Source organism: Salvelinus alpinus, chromosome 6 (genome assembly GCF_045679555.1).
Source record: "Salvelinus alpinus chromosome 6, SLU_Salpinus.1, whole genome shotgun sequence".
Taxonomy (NCBI): Eukaryota; Metazoa; Chordata; class Actinopteri; order Salmoniformes; family Salmonidae; genus Salvelinus; species Salvelinus alpinus.
The window spans coordinates 85,365,332-85,380,235 of NC_092091.1; the positions used below are offsets into that span (position 1 = coordinate 85,365,332).

A 14,904-nucleotide genomic window follows, 5' to 3' on the forward strand; every position below is an offset into this window, starting at 1 on the left:
CACAGAGTGGAATCTAACATTCACAACTTCAGAAATACTTTTGAGGAGATGGGAAACGTTGCCCTTGCTATGTCAATAGGCGGCGCGGTGCATTCTGGGTGATTCTGGGACAAGGAGAGGCTCTTTCAAGGCTTGAATGGGAGTCTATTGGGCTCTAGATTAAAAACACAACATTATCATGAATTTTGTCAAAAAGAAGTACAACATTACAGATATTTTCGGAGATGTGAGATAATTAACTTGCTATCTGTAGTATCGTATAGCTTTGGAATCGTGACAGTACGTACTTTTGATGAACATAGGCAGTTTCTCGACATGAAGTACACTGACTTTGAGAAGGGATTATGTGACGATTGGTTTAGCCAACCACGTGACGCAGCCTGTGAACGTGATTGGTCGACAGTCTGCTGGGTGGGGTGTTATACAGGCACGCAGATCTTTAGAAATGGGAGGATCATTTGTACATTGAAAAACGTTGTCGACCCCCTGCTATAATGTATATGAAGTCACCCTTGTGGAGCGGTTCGTATTGTGTACTATGACAGTGTCATTGTCTCATGTGCTTCCCAACAAAATTGTTGCTCTGCATTCAGAGATGTTCCTTATGATGTCTGCACCCAGCTCATTTTGTATTTGCCTGTCTGCATTATTCACCAGGGAAAGGAAACATTCTGTGAATACTGAAGCATTGCATCAACAAGGTGGCTCTGATAATATTGAAACATTGTATAAATTAACTAGGCGGCTCGGAAGAAATGAAACATTTAGTATCAACAAGACAACTGAGAATATTCATATTGCAACATAGTAGTCAACACGGAGGCAGCAGGGCCAGTTTGTCTGTCTGATATTATTGTGTTGCCTACGCAGCATCTGGGTGCTCATTATATACTAAAAACAGCCCTACATCCACACTATAGATAAATAACTTAGCAATATTTAATGACGTTATGCAGCAATATTGATCTGTTCATCTTTTAATTCAGGAAGATGGACAAGCAACACTGATGGAGTGAGAGGTGGAAATGCATTATACCAGAGGTAGGTAGACTACAGGTAGGGATTAGGATGCAGACAGAGCAACACTGATGGAGTGAGAGGTGGAAATGCATTATACCAGAGGTAGGTAGACTACAGGTAGGGATTAGGATGCAGACAGAGTAACACTGATGGAGTGAGAGGTGGAAATGCATTATACCAGAGGTAGGTAGACTACAGGTAGGGATTAGGATGCAGACAGAGTAACACTGATGGAGTGAGAGGTGGAAATGCATTATACCAGAGGTAGGTAGACTACAGGTAGGGATTAGGATGCAGGCAGAGCAACACTGATGGAGTGAGAGGTGGAAATGCATTATACCAGAGGTAGGTAGACTACAGGTAGGGATTAGGATGCAGACAGAGTAACACTGATGGAGTGAGAGGTGGAAATGCATTATACCAGAGGTAGGTAGACTACAGGTAGGGATTAGGATGCAGACAGAGCAACACTGATGGAGTGAGAGGTGGAAATGCATTATACCAGAGGTAGGTAGACTACAGGTAGGGATTAGGATGCAGACAGAGCAACACTGATGGAGTGAGAGGTGGAAATGCATTATACCAGAGGTAGGTAGACTACAGGTAGGGATTAGGATGCAGACAGAGCAACACTGAGGAGTGAGAGGTGGAAATGCATTATACCAGAGGTAGGTAGACTACAGGTAGGGATTAGGATGCAGACAGAGTAACACTGATGGAGTGAGAGGTGGAAATGCATTATACCAGAGGTAGGTAGACTACAGGTAGGGATTAGGATGCAGACAGCAACACTGATGGAGTGAGAGGTGGAAATGCATTATACCAGAGGTAGGTAGACTACAGGTAGGAATTAGGATGCAGACAGAGCAACACTGATGGAGTGAGAGGTGGAAATGCATTATACCAGAGGTAGGTAGACTACAGGTAGGGATTAGGATGCAGACAGCGCAACACTGATGAAGTGAGAGGTGGAAATGCATTATACCAGAGGTAGGTAGACTACAGGTAGGGATTAGGATGCAGACAGAGTAACACTGATGGAGTGAGAGGTGGAAATGCATTATACCAGAGGTAGGTAGACTATAGGTAGGGATTAGGATGCAGGCAGAGGATGATGATGTAGACCTATAGGTAAGAAGTTAATTTTGGGCTCGCTACAGAAGGCTATATCAAACCACTGATACAGTACTGGACTACTAGTGGGTGTGGCGTACAGCAGGTCAGCCACCAGGGGGAGACTCGTCGAGGCCTGGTGACAGACAGAGTATACATCACGAGCCGATGGCTCCATCTGCTGGACGTGCCAGGTCTCGACGGGCTCTCCGGCCAGGACTAATTGTGGCTGACTGGGAGTTGGTGAGTAATCAGGGGCTGGTTGCTCACCAGCTGTGCAAGGCCCATAAAGCTGCCAGAAGGGCAGCACACAGAGAGAGTGGGGGAGGAAAGGACTCCCGTATAGTTGGGGACGGTTGCAGAGGTATGAGGCGGGAGTTTTTGTGCTGGACAGGATACAGCAAGACCCGGAGCGTAGAAGACGGTATCCCGGAGAGGGTCTCATGGGGGAGACCTATCTTTATCTTTTGATTTATTATTTAAATAAACACCCTTGATATCGAGCTAATCCTACTCTGTTCGTGTCTGATCTGGGTAAACGTCTTGACCAAACCCCCTGGTCTACCACAGGGGGGAAATGGTTTTACAAAAAGTAAAAAAATCTAATTACATTCATGTATTTTTCTCGGGGCGCCGCAGCACCCTCATAATGCCTACTTCCCTCAGCTATGCTCTGTCCCCTCCCCTCCTCTCTCTCTCCTCTGCCCTCCCCACCCCCTACTTCCCTCGGCTATGCTCTGTCCCCTCCCCTCCTATCTCTCTCCTCTGCCCTCCCCACCCCCTACTTCCCTCAGCTATGCTCTGTCCCCTCCCCTCCTATCTCTCTCCTCTGCCCTCCCCACCCCCTACTTCCCTCGGCTATGCTCTGTCCCCTCCCCTCCTATCTCTCTCCTCTGCCCTCCCCACCCCCTACTTCCCTCAGCTATGCTCTGTCCCCTCCCCTCCTATCTCTCTCCTCTGCCCTCCCCACCCCCTACTTCCCTCGGCTATGCTCTGTCCCCTCCCCTCCTATCTCTCTCTCTCCTCTGCCCTCCCCACCCCCTACTTCCCTCAGCTATGCTCTGTCCCCTCCCCTCCTATCTCTCTGCTCTGCCCTCCCCACACCCCTACTTCCCTCGGCTATGCTCTGTCCCCTCCCCTCCTATCTCTCTCCTCTGCCCTCCCCACACCCCTACTTCCCTCGGCTATGCTCTGTCCCCTCCCCTCCTATCTCTCGTTCTCTCTCTCTTCCTGACATGTAGCATCAGGCCTGTTGAGCTTGACTCAGGTCACAGACCTCTGGCATCGACACTCCCCCCTTCTCCTGCTCTAACATAAGACCAATATTAAACAGATACATAAAATATACTCTCATTCATTTACATAGAGTCAGATACAATCAATCATTGACACACTGAATATACAACAGTCAGATGCATGACACCATCACAACTTAACTGACATTAGTGCCTGTCCCCAGATGGACAGTTAGGCTACAGTAAAGTACATTTACAGGTGATCACATCATTGTCCTGCTTTGAGACACATTTTTACTGTCTGCTTCCAGTTGCATGTTATTTTACTAGCCCTGCAAATGGTAATATATCTTACAATATCAAAACATATCTCAGTAACTGTCACAAGTGTATATTAGTATAACAGCCTCCTACCTGTGCTCCACAACAGGGTCATCAGTACCACTGCAGGTATCATATCTGTCTCTAACTGGGGCTCCACTGAGTGAAACAAGACTACTGTCATGAAGAGAGGACTGAAGAATGGAAAATACTGCAAGGCTATATGACTTGTCTCTCATTACTTCCTTATTTCAATGGTGTGAAAACCTTTTCTTAGATCAGTGGTTGAACTCAGCTAAATAGAGCAAACTGATCTGTTGTGAAAAACCCCACAGGAAACTGCTGACAGAGCAGCAAAGTTACACATAGTGTGTCCTATAATATCACCTGTAACTTTCTACTGCTTGAGTTCACCTCTTATAGAATATTGGCTTAATGTTCCAGCACCTCAATATAAACAGTACCAGCACCCAGAATGAGTACTGATGAGGTCTCATGTTAGAGCAGGAGAAGGGGGGATGTGGTGTAGAAGCTAGAGGTCTGTTACCCAAGTCAACTCAACAGGCCTGATGCTCTATGTCAGGATCAGGCTGGGCTGGGCCAAGAGTGGAACAGGTTACTGGTTATGATGACATCACTGGTGAGAAGTCAGTGATAAAAAAGATGAAGAGGTAAGAGGAGAGGAGAGAAGAGGAGAGGTAGGGGGCTAGTTACTCCAGGGGGCTAGTTACCCCAGGGGGCTAGTTACCCCAGGGGGCTAGTTACTCCAGGGGGATAGTTACCCCAGGAGGCTAGTTACCCCAGGGGGATAGTTACCCCAGGGGGATAGTTACTCCAGGGGGCTATTTACCCACGGGGGCTAGTTATTCCAGGGGGCTAGTTATTCCAGGGGGCTAGTTACCCCAGGGGGCTAGTTTCTCCAGTGAGCTACTTACCCCAGGGGGCTAGTTACTCCAGGGGGCTAGTTTCCCCAGGGAGTTAGTTACTCCAGGGGGCTAGTTACTCCAGGGGGCTAGTTACCCCAGGGGGCTAGTTAACCCAGGGGGCTAGTTAACCCAGGGATAGTTACTCCAGGGGGCTAGTTACCCCAGGGGGCTAGTTACCCCAGGGATAGTTACTCCAGGGGGATAGTTACCCCAGGGGATAGTTACTCCAGGGGGCTAGTTACCCCAGGGGGCTAGATACCCAGGGATAGTTACCCCAGGGGTTTAGTTACTCCTGGGGGTTAGTTACCCCAGGGGGCTAGTTACCCCAGGGGGATAGATACCCCAGGGGGATAGTTACCCCAGGGGATAGTTACTCCAGGGGGCTAGTTACCCCAGGGGGCTAGTTACCCTAGGGGGATAGTTACCCCAGGGGATAGTTACTCCAGGGGGCTAGTTACCCCAGGGGGCTAGATACCCAGGGATAGTTACCCCAGGGGGCTAGTTACTCCAGGGGGTTAGTTACCCCAGGGGGCTAGTTACCCCAGGGGGATAGTTACCCCAGGAGGCTAGTTACCCCAGGGGGATAGTTACCCCAGGGGCCTAGTTACTCCAGGGGCCTAGTTACTCCAGGGGGCTATTTACCCAAGGGGGCTAGTTACTCCAGGGGGCTAGTTACTCCAGGGGGCTAGTTACTCCAGGGGGCTACTTACCCCAGGGGGCTAGTTACTCCAGGGGGCTAGTTACCCCAGGGGGCTAGTTACCCCAGGGGGCTACTTACCCAAGGGGGCTAGTTACTGCAGAGGGCTACTTACCCCAGGGGGCTAGTTTCTCCAGTGAGCTACTTACCCCAGGGGGCTAGTTACTCCAGGGGGCTAGTTACCCCAGGGGGCTAGTTACTCCAGGGGGCTAGTTACCCCAGGGGGCTAGATACTCCAGGGGGCTAGTTACTCCAGGGGGCTAGATACTCCAGTGGGCTAGTTACTCCAGCGGGCTACTTACCCCAGGGGGCTAATTACTCCAGGGGGCTAGTTACTCCAGGGGGCTAGTTACCCCAGGGGGCTAGTTACCCCCGGAGGCTAGTTACTCCAGGGGGCTAGTTACCCCAGTGGGCTAGTTACTCCAGGGGGCTACTTACCCCAGGGGGCTAATTACTCCAGGGGGCTAGTTACTCCAGGGGGCTAGATACTCCAGGGGGCTACTTACCCCAGGGGGCTAGATACTCCAGGGGGCGAGTGACCCCAGGGGGCTAGATACTCCAGGGGGCGAGTGACCCCAGGGGGCTAGTTACCCCAGGGGGCTAGTTACCCCAGGGATAGTTACTCCAGGTGGCTAGTTACCCAAGGGGGCTAGTTACCCCAGGGATAGTTACTCCAGGGGGCTAGTTACTCCAGGGGGCTAGTTACCCAAGGGGGCTAGTTACTCCAGGGGGCTAGTTACTCCAGGGGGCTAGTTACCCCAGGGGCTAGTTACTCCAGTGGGCTAGTTACTCCAGGGGGCTAGTTACCCTAGGGATAGCTACTCCAGGGGGATAGTTACCCCAAGGATAGTTACTCCAGGGGGCTAGTTACCCCAGGGGGCTAGTTACCCCAGGGATAGTTACTCCAGGGGGCTAGTTACCCCAGGGGGCTAGTTACTCCAGGGATAGTTACTCCAGGGGGCTAGTTACCCCAGGGGGCTAGTTACCCAAGGGATAGTTACTCCAGGGGGCTAGTTACCCCAGAGTGCTAGTTACTCCAGGGGGCTAGTTACTCCAGGAGGCTAGTTACTTCAGGGGGCTAGTTATTCCAGGAGGCTAGTTACCCCAGGGGGCTAGTTACTCCAGGGGGATAGTTACTCCAGGGGGCTAGTTACTCCATGGGGCTAGTTACTCCAGGGGGCTAGTTACCCCAGGGGGCTAGTTACTCCAGGGGGCTAGTTACTCCAGGGGGCTAGTTACTCAAGGGGGCTAGTTACTCCAGGGGGCTAGTTACCACAGGGGGCTAGTTACTCCAGGGGGCTGGTTACTCCAGGTGGCTAGTTACTCCAGGGGGCTGGTTACTCCAGGTGGCTAGTTACCCCAGGGGGCTAGTTAACCCAGGGGGGTAGTGACCACAGTGGGCTAGTTACCCCAGGGGGATAGTTATCCCAGGGGGATAGTTACCCCAGCGATAGTTACTCCAGGGGGCTAGTTACCCCCAGGAGTCTAGTTACTCCAGGGGGCTAGTTACCCCAGGGGGCTAGTGGAGTCAGATGGCTGAGAGGACCCTAGTGGAGCCAGATGGCTGAGAGGACCCTAGTGGAGCCAGATGGCTGAGAGGACCCTAGTGGAGCCAGATGGCTGAGAGGACCCTAGTGGAGCCAGATGGCTGAGAGGGCCCTAGTGGAGCCGGCTGGCTGGGAGGGCCCTAGTGGAGCCAGATGGCTGGGAGGGCCCTAGTGGAGCCGGATGGCTGAGAGGGCCCTAGTGGAGCCGGCTGGCTGAGAGGACCCTAGTGGAGACAGGTGGCTGAGAGGGTGCTAGTGGAGCCGGCTGGCTGAGAGGACCCTAGTGGAGCCAGATGGCTGAGAGGGTGCTAGTGGAGCCGGCTGGCTGAGAGGACCCTAGTGGAGACAGGTGGCTGAGAGGACCCTAGTGGAGTCGGCTGGTTGAGAGGGTCCTAGTGGAGTCAGATGGTTGAGAGGGTCCTAGTGGAGTCGGCTGGTTGAGAGGGTCCTAGTGGAGTCGGCTGGTTGAGAGGGTCCTAGTGGAGTCAGATGGTTGAGAGGGTCCTAGTGGAGTCAGATGGTTGAGAGGGTCCTAGTGGAGTCAGATGGTTGAGAGGGTCCTAGTGGAGTCGGCTGGTTGAGAGGGCCCTAGTGGAGTCAGATGGCTGAGAGGGCCCTAGTGGAGTCAGCTGGTTGAGAGGGCCCTAGTGGAGCCGGCTGGTTGAGAGGGCCCTAGTGGAGTCGGCTGGTTGAGAGGGCCCTAGTGGAGTCAGCTGGTTGAGAGGGCCCTAGTGGAGTCGGCTGGCTGAGAGGGCCCTAGTGGAGCCGGCTGGCTGAGAGGGCCCTAGTGGAGCCGGCTGGCTGAGAGGGCCCTAGTGGAGCCGGCTGGCTGAGAGGGCCCTAGTGGAGCAGGCTGGCTGAGAGGACCCTAGTGGAGCCGGCTGGCTGAGAGGGCCCTAGTGGAGCCGGCTGGCTGAGAGGGCCCTAGTGGAGCCGGCTGGCTGAGAGGGCCCTAGTGGAGCAGGCTGGCTGAGAGGACCCTAGTGGGGCCGGCTGGCTGAGAGGGCCCTAGTGGAGCAGGCTGGCTGAGAGGGCCCTAGTGGAGCCGGCTGGCTGAGAGGGCCCTAGTGGAGCCGGCTGGCTGAGAGGGCCCTAGTGGAGCAGGCTGGCTGAGAGGACCCTAGTGGAGCCGGCTGGCTGAGAGGACCCTAGTGGAGCAGGCTGGCTGAGAGGACCCTAGTGGAGCCGGCTGGCTGAGAGGGCCCTAGTGGAGCCAGCTGGCTGAGAGGACCCTAGTGGAGCCGGCTGGCTGAGAGGACCCTAGTGGAGCCGGCTGGCTGAGAGGGCCCTAGTGGAGCCAGCTGGCTGAGAGGGCCCTAGTGGAGCCAGCTGGCTGAGAGGGCCCTAGTGGAGCCAGCTGGCTGAGAGGGCCCTAGTGGAGCCAGCTGGCTGAGAGGGCCCTAGTGGAGCCAGCTGGCTGAGAGGGCCCTAGTGGAGCCGGCTGGCTGAGAGGGCCCTAGTGGAGCCAGCTGGCTGAGAGGACCCTAGTGGAGCCGGCTGGCTGAGAGGGCCCTAGGGGAGCCTGCTGGCTGAGAGGGCCCTAGTGGAGCCGGCTGGCTCAGAGGGCCCTAGTGGAGCCGGCTGGCTGAGAGGGTCCTAGTGGAGCCGACTGGCTGAGAGGGCCCTAGTGGAGCCGGCTGGCTGAGAGGGCCCTAGTGGAGCCGGCTGGCTGAGAGGGTCCTAGTGGAGCCGGCTGGCTGAGAGGGCCCTAGTGGAGCCCTTCCTTGACACTTTCTCTCTCCTCCACAAATATCCCCTCCCCTCCTCTCTCCCCTCCCCTCCTCTCTCCCCTCCTCTCCCCTTCTCTCTCCACTCCCATTTTCTCTCCCCTCTCGCCCCTCCCCTCCTCTGTCCCCTCCCCTCCACTACTCTCTCCCCACCACTCCTCTCTACCTCCCTCTCACGCTGCTCATCTCATCTCTCTCTCTCTCTCTTGCGCATGTTCTCTCTCTCTCTCTCTTCTTGACGTATAGTGTTGGACCTGTTGATCTTGACTCAGCTCATAGACCTCTATCATCTACACCCCTCCCTTCTCATACTCTAACATAACACCAATATAATATATAATACATAATATATACTCTCATTCATTTACATAGAGACAGATACAATCAATCATTGACACACTGAATATACAACAGTCAGATGCATGACACCATCACAACTTAACTGACATTAGTGCCTGTCCCCAGATGGACAGTTAGGCTACAGTAAAGTACATTTACAGGTGATCACATCATTGTCCTGCTTTGAGACACATTTTTACTGTCTGCTTCCAGTTGCATGTTATTTTACTAGCCCTGCAAATGGTAATATATCTTACAATATCAAAACATATCTCAGTAACTGTCACAAGTGTATATCAATATAACAGCCTCCTACCTGTGCTCCACAACAGGGTCATCAGTATCACTGCAGGTATCATATCTGTCTCTAACTGGGGCTCCACTGAGCGAAACAAGTCTACTGTCATGAAGAGTCGACTGAAGTGTGGAAAATACTGCTAGGCTTTATGACTTCTATCTCATTACGTCCTAACTTCAATGATGTGAAATAAACTTCTTAGCATCTTATCTTGGATCAGTGGTTGAACACACTACAGCAAACTGATATGTTAAAAAAACTCCACAGGAAACTGCTGACAGAGCAGCAAAGTTACACATAGTGTGTCCTATAAAATCGCCTCTAACTTTCTACTGCTTGAGTTCACCTCTTATAGAATATTGGCTTAATGTTCCAGCACCTCAATATAAACAGTACCAGCACCCAAAATGAGTACTGATGAGGTCTCATGTTAGAGCAGGAGAAGGGGGGATGTGGTGTAGAAGCTAGAGGTCTGTTACCCAAGTCAACTCAGCAGGCCTGATGCTATATGTCAGGGTCAGGCTGGGCTGGGACAAGAGAGGAAAAGGTTACTGGTTATGATGACATCACTGGTGAGAAGTCAGTGAATAAAAGATGAAGGGGAGAGGAAGGAGGAGAGGAGAGGGAGGAGAGGGGGAGAAAAGAGAAGAGAGAGAAGAGGAGGATGGGAGAAAGGGAGAGGAGAGGGAGGAGAGGTGGAGAAAAGAGGAGAGAGAGAAGAGGAGGATGGGAGAAAGGGGAGAGGAGAGGAGAGGAGAGGAGAGGAGAGGAGAGGAGAGGAGAGGAGAGGAGAGGAGAGAGAGAGAGAGAGAAGAGGAGGTACTGTTTGTCTCCCACCGTTCCACTCAGAGGACTCTACCTTCTGTTATCAAGTGGGCGTTTCCATTATATTTAGTGTACCAGTCATTTCAGTGAAGGGAACGAGTGCACACTTTAGGAGAAAGGAGAGATAATTGGGGCAATGCTTCTCTTTAGTCTACAGTCCTACGTCTGTGTCACCAGATTATCACCTAGTGGCCATAAGAGGAACTGTCCTGTCAGTGTGTTTTTACTGCTGGCTCAAAACAACACATGACCTGCATACAGGATATGATTCATGTGTGAGTACTAAAAGCATATGAATATAGTATATTATAGTATATTTATTATATATGTGGGTCTGATAAGTAAACACTCTTAATGTTTGCTGTTTTATCACTCAGAAGAACATTGGACACTATGTAACCAAACACATGTGAAACCTCATGATATGAGTGATAAGAAGTGTTTAAAAAGGTGAGTTCTGAACCCTGTAGACTACTGCACTACTTCTGAAGAAGACCAGAGTCATTTCAGAATGAAGACTGCTATAGTTCTGACGGTGTTGCTGTTCTGTCTGTCTGGGGCCTGGACTCAGGGAGAGAGTGGAAGGGTGACTAGTAGTTCTGTCTATCTGTCTGTCTGGGGCCTGGACTCAGGGAGAGAGTGGAGGGGTGACTAGTCGTTCTGTCTGTCTGTCTGTCTGGGGCCTGGACTCAGGGAGAGAGTGGAGGGGTGACTAGTCTGTTCTGTCTGTCTGTCTGTCTGTCTGTCTGTCTGTCTGTCTGTCTGTCTGTCTGTCTGTCAGTCACCTGGACTCAGGGAGAGAGTGGAGGGGTGACTAGTAGTTCTGTCTGTCTGTCTGTCCGTCCGGTCGGTCGGTCGCCTGGACTCAGGGAGAGAGTGGAGGGGTGAGTCGTCGTTCTGTCTGTCTGTGGGATGGACTCAGGGAGAGAGTGGAGGGGTGAGTAGTAGGTCTGTCGTTCTGTCTGTCTGTGGGATGGACTCAGGGAGAGAGTGGAGGGGTGACTAGTAGGTCTGTCGTTCTGTCTGTCTGTGGGATGGACTCAGGGAGAGAGTGGAGGGGTGAGTAGTAGGTCTGTCGTTCTGTCTGTCTGTGGGATGGACTCAGGGAGAGAGTGGAGGGGTGAGTAGTAGGTCTGTCGTTCTGTCTGTCTGTGGGATGGACTCAGGGAGAGAGTGGAGGGGTGAGTAGTAGGTCTGTCGTTCTGTCTGTCTGTGGGATGGACTCAGGGAGAGAGTGGAGGGGTGAGTAGTAGGTCTGTCGTTCTGTCTGTCTGTGGGATGGACTCAGGGAGAGAGTGGAGGGGTGAGTAGTAGGTCTGTCGTTCTGTCTGTCTGTGGGATGGACTCAGGGAGAGAGTGGAGGGGTGAGTAGTAGGTCTGTCTGTCTGTATGTCTGTCTGTAGTATATACAATAAATCAACAAAAGTATGTGGACACCTGCTCGTCAAACATCTCATTCCAAAATCATGGGCATTAATATGGAGTTGGTCCCCCTTTGCTGCTATAACAGCCTCCACTCTTCTGGGAAGGCTTTCCACTAGATGTTGGAACATTGCTGCGGGGACTTGCTTCCATTCAGCCACAAGAGCATTAGTGAGGTCGGGCACTGATGTTGGGCGATTAGGCCTGGCTCACAGTCGGCGTTCCACTTCATCCCAAAGGTGTTCGACGTTGTTAAGGTCAGGGCTTGTGAAGTTCTTCCACACCAATCTCGACTAACCATTCATGTATGGAACTCGCTTTGCGTACAGGGGCATTGTCATGCTGAAACAGGAAAGGGCCTTCCCCAAACTGTTGCCACAAAGTTGGAAGCACAGAATCTTCTAGAATGTCATTGAATGCTGTAGGGTTAAGATTTCCCTTAACTGAAACTAAGGGGCCCAAACCATGAAACACAACCCCAGACCATTATTCCTCCTCCACCAAACTTTACAGTTGGCACTATGCATTGGGGCAAGTAGCGTTCTCCTGGCATCTGCCAAACCCATATTAGTCCGTCGGATTGCTAGAAGGTGAAGCATTATTCATCACTCCAGAGAATACGTTTCCACTGCTCCAGAGTCTGTCGTGGAATATCGGTTCAAACCATAACACTTACAAGAACTTGTGAAATCAAATAGACTTTTAATACAATGTATCACAAGCCGGAACGATCCGCGGATCCCACCCCTTCCCAGAGCACTGGTTCGCTCTTTATACACATCCACACACATGAGATCATTACATACATTAATTAAATTACTTCTCCTATGGTCATCTGCCACCATTATCCTTCATTTCAGGCTTCCTGCTTGTCTACGCCCAATAACGCCTGTATCCGCTCTTGATTAGATTATAATGGGGGCAGGACCCCCTTGTCCCCTAAAATGAATATATGTCTATCTTGCCCTAAGCACTTATGGCCTTTACCCTAAGCACTTATGGCCGTTCCTGTCAATTTTATCTTCATAATGGTGTCCTGCTTTTTCAATACATGCACTTTAAAGCACGTATGACTTTGGCCATCTGCTAATCTTTGGTTTCCTGTATTTACCAGAATGGCAAATGCACTCATGTCTGCCTTTTCCTCCTATTTTCTAATGTACACCTGTCTATTGTTTAATAGTGTGATATCTACCTACATATGTATCAATTACTCCTACAAGTCCAATGGCAGCTAGCTTTACACCACTTAAGCCTACACTTGGCATTGCACATGGTGATCTTAGGCTTGTATGCAGCTGCTCGGCCATGGAAACCCATTTCATGAAGCTCCTGACAAACAGTCTCTTGTGCTGATGTTGCTTCCAGAGGCAGTTTGGAACTTGTTAGTGAGTGTTGCAACCAAGTACAGATGATTTTTACACGTTACACGCTTCAGCACTCGGCGGTCCCGTTCTGTGAACTTGTGTGGCCCACTACTTCTTGGCTGAGCCGTTGTTGGTCCTAGATATTTCCACTTCTCAGTAACAGCACTTACAGTTGACCGGGGAAGCTCTAGCAGGTCAGAAACTTGACAAACTGACTTGTTGGAAAGGTGCCATCCTCTGACGGTGCCACGTTGAAAGTTACTGAGATCTTCAGTAAAGCCATTCTACTGCCACTTGTTTGGTTACTACATGATTCCAAATGTGTTATTTCATAGTTTCAATGTCTCCACTATTATTCTACAATGCAGACAATAGTTAAAACTGATCCTAGATCTGTACAATGTAGACAATAGTTAAAATAAAGAAAAAACATTGAATTTGTAGGTGTGTCCAAACAATTGACCGGTACTGTATATGCATTGTGGAGGTGAACTGGTCCTAGATCTGTACAAAGGCATAACATCTACAGCAGGAACAACTGTCTGTGTTAGAGAACATATAAAACGAACTGATCCTAGATCTGTACAAAGGCATAACATCTACAGCAGGAACAACTGTCTGTGTTAGAGAGCATATAAAACGAACTGATCCTAGATCTGTGCAAAGGCATAACATCTACAGCAGGAACAACTGTCTGTGTTAAAAGGCCCAGCTGGATTTAAAATGACATATTTGAATGTCAAATGATTTATTTGTCAGTACAAGACAGGGTCTGTGGAGGCTTGGCCTATTAGTGATAGATTTTTGGAGGGACCCTTGTCCCTACAGCCAATCAGTGAGCAGCTTCCCTTCCCCTACATCTCAGGCAGTTCTGTTACGCACAACACTCCCCCTGCTTTCCTCAACAATGGAACAGCTTCCCTTCCCCTACATCTCAGGCAGTTCTGTTACTCACAACACTCCCCCTGCTTTCCTCAACAATGGAACAGCTTCCCTTCCCCTACATCTCAGGCAGTTCTGTTACTCACAACACTCCCCCTGCTTTCCTCAACAATGGAACAGCCCACTGAGCTAAAGCCTTGGCATTACAAATATGTTTTAAAGGAGCGGGACATTTTTTACAATGAGGAAATAATATGTCATGTTTTACACGTACCTCAGCCATTATTGTGAATGGTATTTTATGCAGTGACAAAATTAGATTTGCTGATGCAGTAAATCTAATACTTAGGTGTTTTTAGGCATGAAAGGTCTGCGGTGATTCCGTGGTTATAAGTTACTGACCTTGGAATACATTTCTGGCCATGCTGGCAGGGTCTGAATCAAACCCAATGACCACCTGGCACACTCAGGGTCTGAATCAAACCCAATGTCCACCTGGCACACTGACAGGGTCTGAATCAAACCCAATGTCTACCTGGCACACTGACAGGGTCTGAATCAAACCCAATGTCCACCTGGCACACTGACAGGGTCTGGATCAAACCCAATGACCACCTGGTACACTGACAGGGTCTGAATCAAACCCAATGTCCACCTGGCACACTGACAGGGTCTGAATGAAACCCAATGACCACCTGGCACACTGACAGGGTCTGAATCAAACCCAATGTCCACCTGGCACACTGACAGGGTCTGAATGTTAAGGGGAGGGAAGATTGGTCAAGAGGGTGATGATTATTGTTGTTCTACTGCCTTAAAAAAGCTTTGTTAAAGAACAAGAAGACCTGCACACTGTTTACAAAAGCTTTGTTTAATCAGCACAACAGTTTTCAGCTGTGCTATCATTATTGCAAAAGGGTTTTCTAATGATCAATTAGCATTTTAAAATGATAAACTTGGATTAGCTAACACAACATGCCATTGTAACACAGGAGTGATGGTTGCTGATAATGGGCCTCTGTACGCCTATGTAGATATTCCATTAAAAATCAGCCGTTTCCAGCTACAATAGTCATTTACAACATTAACAATGTCTACACTGTATTTCTGATCAATTTGAATTTATTTTATTGGACAAAAAATGTGATTTTCTTTCAAAAACAAGGACGTTTCTAAGTGACCCCA

The 14,904-nt window shown here is 50.3% G+C and overlaps 2 protein-coding genes across 3 annotated transcripts in view; both read left to right on the plus strand.

The window, feature by feature from the left end:
- Positions 1-14,904, plus strand: part of LOC139579781 (scavenger receptor cysteine-rich type 1 protein M130-like) — a 524,366-nt gene that overhangs the window by 208,823 nt on the left and 300,639 nt on the right. The window lies entirely within an intron of this gene.
- LOC139577731 (cysteine-rich protein 1-like) overlaps positions 1-14,904 on the plus strand; it is a 137,034-nt gene that overhangs the window by 20,947 nt on the left and 101,183 nt on the right. The gene's annotated exons all lie outside the window — the stretch shown is intronic.